The following is a 6,178-nucleotide window of genomic DNA, read 5'->3' as shown; positions in this document are numbered from 1 at the left end:
TATGAAAATAAGCTTTGCTTGTATTAAAAAATTTCAAGACGTTAAATATGTAACAGTTTTCCCAGTGGCAGATGGCTTGAATTGATATTGGTAAATAACTGTACATAAAATAAAACTACCCTGAATTAAACGTCAGCACAAATGGCAAAATAAAATACAGGCAATACACTGCTGCACAGGTGTATGCCATATTACCAGCTGAAAAAAAATCTTGCAATTACAGGCCTCCACTATTTATTTCATTTGTGTGCAATTACATTTTATATGTGTTTGTTTAGTAATATCGATCCAAGACATCATTTTGAGAAATATAATTAACTGGACGGTAGAACAGAATGTGTGTTTTACTGTTTTTGTATTTCTGTATTTCAAAAACAAGTTGGTCTTTGTTAGTTGTGTTTAACTGCCATCTAGAGTTAAAATGAATCCATTTCCTTTCCCCTCTACTACTCTTCAAAATTTTAGGCATATGAGCCAACATGTTTAACCCCTTCTTCATAACAAATATTCTTCAAACAACAAAACTGTAAAAGGATGACTATCCAACTTTTCAAAGCACTAGTAAATTTCTACCGGCTGCAAATATTTTAAGTAAAAAGTGAGGCTCACATTTAATCTAGTTAAAACATTATTTCTGAATGTATAAACAAATCAATGGGCAACGAATACACATTTAGACTTGGGGAAATACAATAACAACTTAAAACTAACTTTCTATTTCTATATACACAGCCTATTTGTATTTTTTTCAGAGTCTGAAAAAAGCACTCATATATAAAGATATTATAGAATTATTCCATTTTTATATCTGAAAAAGTTGATTATGAAAATCAGCCAAATTCCAAGTGTATATTTAACTAATTAACATTTTAAATATTCTTATGTTAAAAGTGGCACCCAGGGACTTCCCTGGTGGTCCAGTGGTTAAGACTTCTCGATTCCAAGGCAGGGGTGTAGATTTGATCCCTGGTCAGGGAACTAAGATCCCACAGGCTGCATAACACAGCCAAAAAAAAAAAAAAATTAAAAATGGCATTTGTATTCAAATTGAGGAGAAGGTTTATAAGAATAAATTGTCAGTAAATTGCTCAGCTTTCAGCTTATGAAAAACATGACTGAAAAGCAGTACCATCTAACCTGACACCTAAGCAAGAAAGAAGAACAAACAAAACTCAAACTTGGTAGAATGAAAGAAATCATGAAGATCAGAGTAGAAATCAATGAAAGAGAAATGAAGGAAAAAACGGAAAAGACCAATAAAACTAAAAGCTGGTTCTTTGCAAAGATAAGAATTGATAAACCTTTAGCCGAACTCAGCAGGAAAAAAAGGGAGAGGGCTCAAATTAATAAAATTAGAAATGAAAAAGAAGTTGCAACTGATGCCACAGAAATACAAAGGATCATAAGAGACCACTTCCAGCAACCACATGCCAATAAAATGGACAACCTGGAAGAAATGAACCAGTTCTTAGAAAAGTACAATCTTCCAAGACTGAACTAGGAAGAAATAGAAACTGTGAACAGACCAATCTCAAGTACTCAAATTGAAACTAGTTTAAAAACTTCCAACCAACAGAAGTCTAGGACCAGCGGGCTTCACAGAAGAATCCTACTGAACATTTAAGGAAGAGTTAACACCTCTCCTTCTGAAAGTCTTCTATAACTTTGCAGAGGAAGGAACACTCCCAAGCTCATTCTATGAGGCCACTGTCACCCTGACACCAAAACCAGACAAAGATATCACACACAAAAGAAGAAAATTACAGGCCAATATCACTGATGAACATAGATGCAAAATCCTCAACAAAACACTAGCAAACCAAATCCAACAATATATTAAAAGGATCATATACCGTGATCAAGTGGGATTTATCCCAAGGATGTAAGGATTCTTCAATATATGCAAATCAATGTGATATGGGTGTTTTCTTTTTTTAAATCTGTACCAAACACATTAAACCACAACAACTTCTTTGACAATATCTTTACAAATCATTAGGTCCTGAAACTAAGAAGTTGCAATGCAGTGAAAATGCCAGTTTTATTCTTTCAAAAGGAAAGTACATAAAGTTTTCAAGTAGATACATATACCAAACAATAATGATGAAAAACCAGATGGAGCAAATAGCCTTGAATGGTCTGGATTAACACAATGGCGCTGCATTCTAAAAAGGTGGACTACCTTACCAAGTAGTCAAGCATACGTTTAAGAAAGTTTTCAATTGCTTAATCAATAGTGGACTAATGATAAAGCTGTTACAGAATTTATAAGAGCAAAATGGAGGGAGGTGGAGATGGAGAAAATAACAGGCAGAAAGGCTCTGAAAGAGAAAATTCTTACTTCAAGAAAAACCCGAGCTAAACAGTTATAGTGAAACTTGTGAATGAATTAAAAGCCACTGCAAAATCAAGGAGACAGGGAGGAAGTGAGGTGATAAAAAGGCCTTTATAATTATACAGCTATGAGCACATTGCTTTAAGGCAGAAGGATCACATGAGCTTTGAGTTACTAAAACTTGGGAAGTAACAAGTATATATTTCTATGTATACAATACACAAATAATTTCCTATGAATTATCATGTGTGCTGTCAACTTTAAAATTCTAATACTTCCTCAGGTGCATTTTTGAACTAGTGAGGTTTTTTGACACCCCCCAACCCACTCCAGTATTCTTGACTAAAGAATCCCATGGACAGAGAAGCCTGGCGGGCTACAGTCCGTGGGGTCAAAAGAGTTGGACGCGAATGAGCGACTAACACTGATATACAGAATAAACCCAAATGAAATCTAAAAAGATGGCCTTTGTACAAACCATAACAGGATTTACTGTTAGTAACTTGGAGTCTTTGAAATTGTCAAGGATTCCGCAATTCTTTCAATAATTTGTTACTCTACAGCATGCCCTTCCTTTCTCATCATCAAGCCTCTCCTCATTTCTATTTTCCACTTACTAGTCTCATCTACAAAAACACTCCTTTCTCTTTCTTACTGTCAATCCTCTATTTTCATATTCTCTGGTACCAGAAATGAAACCTTTACAATTGGGGGGAAAGAGAGGAAAACACCCTTCTCAGTGCTTCCTTTCTATTGGCCCTCATTCGAGGTGTGTTCTCAAGCACACACTCCTGTGCCCAGCCCACTCACCCTGTACACCCAATCACAAAAACAGACCTCCAAACTCCGTCCACTTGCAAAGTCTCCAAATCCCATCCCCTTTTCAAACTCCACCTCAGTCTCCCAAAATGCCATCTAGACTATTCCAAGTCAGACTCATCTCTCCTGACTTTTCGAGCTCTCTCAATATCTGAATGATATATTTTAACTACACAGTCTCAAGACAATAAACATAACTACTTAGAATACTAATATCAAACAAGCTGGAGTCCATTTCCTAGCAGTGGGCTCTTAAGTCATTTGAGTTAGTCAAAACTAAGTCTCAGTTTTCTCAGCTATGAACACGGGGATGGTAAGAGTTTGGCACTGTTGCTCATGGGTTAGAAGAGTAATTCATGCCAACAGCCTCCCACAGAACGTGCAGTCAATAGGTATTTTATACTGTCAATCGTCATCCTGTAGCTTTGCATATGCCTTCACAGCCCGGCCAGACTCTAGGCCCTTGAGGGCACAGACTGCATCTGAATAAATACATCTTTATAACTAAATCACGTGTTAGTCACTCAGCTGTGTGCGACTCTTTCCGGCCCTATGGACTGTAAACCTGCCAGGCTCCTCTCTCCATGGAATTCCCCATGGACATGAAAGGCTAAGGGGATAATTATGGTATACTAATACACAGCACTAGTCTAGGGTTAGGAAGCAACAACCACCACATATTTAGAGAAGGCCTCATTACGGACCAACTGATACTTAGTAGGTTACCATAATTTTCATGGTATGCCATGAATACCTCACTCCAGAAAGTACCTAAACTTACATAGCGAATACAGAAGCTATATGTTAATAGCTACCCTGTGAATTGCCAGAGATTCTTCTCCCCAGCCAGGTATCTTATAGGATCAACCATGGATTACATCAGGAGGAGGGGGCCTATCATAGCACATCTTTGGGCAGAGAGTAAATACTGGAAAATAAATGATCTCTAAGTGTCTGTGAAGTAGCCCTACTTACATTCTCTTCAAAATTGCAAGAAAATTTCCAAAGCATTCCATAGTTCACTGCCAAGGCAGGAAATGACTGAAAGAAACTGGGTTCAAAGGTCAAAGACTTGGATTTGACCCAGTTGTGTCACTATGCAAGTTTACATAAAGAAGAGAGGTGTGAAGCTTGTTTTAAGCAGCATACCAATGCTTTAATGTGCTGTCTCCCAGCTCTCTACTTCATGCAACGCATTACCAATTTAAGAAAAATCCTTATTTGTTAACGTCAATAAAAGATAAACAAGAATGCCTTGTCACCATGCAATAACTCCATTCTATTTCTACAACACAAGACCAGTTAGAGGTCTATTTTTTAATCTTTACTAAGTAAAACTAAAGGTGTATACTGTCATCCTGCTTATTTAACTTATATGCAGAGTGCATCATGCGGAATGCTGGACTGGATGAAACATAGGTTGGAATACAGATTGCTGGGAGGAATATCATTAACCTCAGATATGCAGATGACACCACCCTTATGGCAGAAAGTAAAGAACTAAAGAGCCTCTTGATGAAAGTGAAAGAGGAGCGTGAAAAAGCTGCCTTAAAACTCAACATTCAAAAAACTAAGATCACGGTATCCAGTCCCATCATTTCAAGGCAAATAGATGGGAAAACAATGGAAGCATTGACAGACTATTTTCTTGGGCTCCAAAACCACTGCAGATGGCAACTGCAGCCATGAAATTAAAAGACGCTTCCTCCTTGGAATAAAAGCTATCACCAATCTAGACAGCATATTAAAAAGCAGAGGCATTACTTTGCCGATAAAGATCTGTCTAGTCAAAGTTATGGCTTTTCCGGCAGTCATATATGAATGTGAGAGTTGGATCATAAAGAAGGTGAGTGCAAAAGAATTGATACTTATGAACTGTGATGTTGGAGAAGACTCTTGAGAGTCCCTTGGACTGCAAGGAGATCAAACCAGTCCATTCTAAAGGAAATCAATCTTGAATATTCATTGGAAGGACTAATACTGAAGCTCCAATACTTTGGCCACCTGATGTGAAGAGCTGACTCATTAGAAAAGACCCTGATGCTGGGCAAGATTGGAGGCAGGAGGAGAAGGGCACGACACAGGATGAGATGGTTGGATGGTATCACCAACTCGATGGACATGAGTTTGAGCAAGCTCCATGAGTTGGTGATGGATAGGAAAGCCTGGCATGCTGCGGTCCATGGAGTCCCAAAGAGTCAAATATGACTGAGAGACTTAACTGAACTGAAGTAAAGCTTAAGTCCTAGCAACTGAAGACACAGCTCTCCTACATTATGATGAAATTTCAACAGGGGAAGTTATTTAACCCATTCATTCAAAAATATTTACTGAACAACTATAGTCAGGCAGTTTCAATAGCTCAGCAAATAAAAAGAGACAATTAAAAGGAAGTTCAAATCCTAGTTGGAGGTGCCTCCTAAACAAATGAACAAGTGATTAGAAAACACGTGGAATGATACTGTGTTCTGGAGAGAAGTAAAGCAGGAGAAGGAGCATGAAGGGTGAAGAGGCAGACTTGAGATCCTCTACTGGAGGTTCAGGGACTAGTTCACTGAGGAAACAGCCCTGAAAGATAAGAACTGAATCCATGTCAATATCTGGGGAAAGGCCTTTCCAAGCCAAGAAAACACAGAAGTGCAGTAGTCCTCAAGCAGGAGATAAATTTAATGTAGATATTCTGGAAGAAAAAACATAATTTAAACACCTAGAATGGAGTCCTAGCTCTTTGCCCTTTACCAACTCAGTAACCTTCAGAAAGAAAACATTATCCCACCTGAACCTCAATATTTTACTCTGTAATTAAGGATACTACCATGTAACTTACAAAGTCCTTTCAATGGGAATGTTTAAGAATGTACAGCACCGAAGGATTATTCTCAAATGATTTTGTCCAGAGGGCTGTAGGAAATTTAATGGAGGCTCTGATTGGCTTCCAGCTACCACTTAAATCAATGATCGTTTGTTTCCTTGTCTGTCAAATGAGAAGAATGGCATCTATCTCAGCAGGCCTTGTGGGGATTC

Source organism: Capricornis sumatraensis, chromosome 10, assembly GCF_032405125.1.
Source record: "Capricornis sumatraensis isolate serow.1 chromosome 10, serow.2, whole genome shotgun sequence".
Classification (NCBI taxonomy): domain Eukaryota; kingdom Metazoa; phylum Chordata; class Mammalia; order Artiodactyla; family Bovidae; genus Capricornis; species Capricornis sumatraensis.
Note: the sequence above shows the minus strand (reverse complement) of the source record.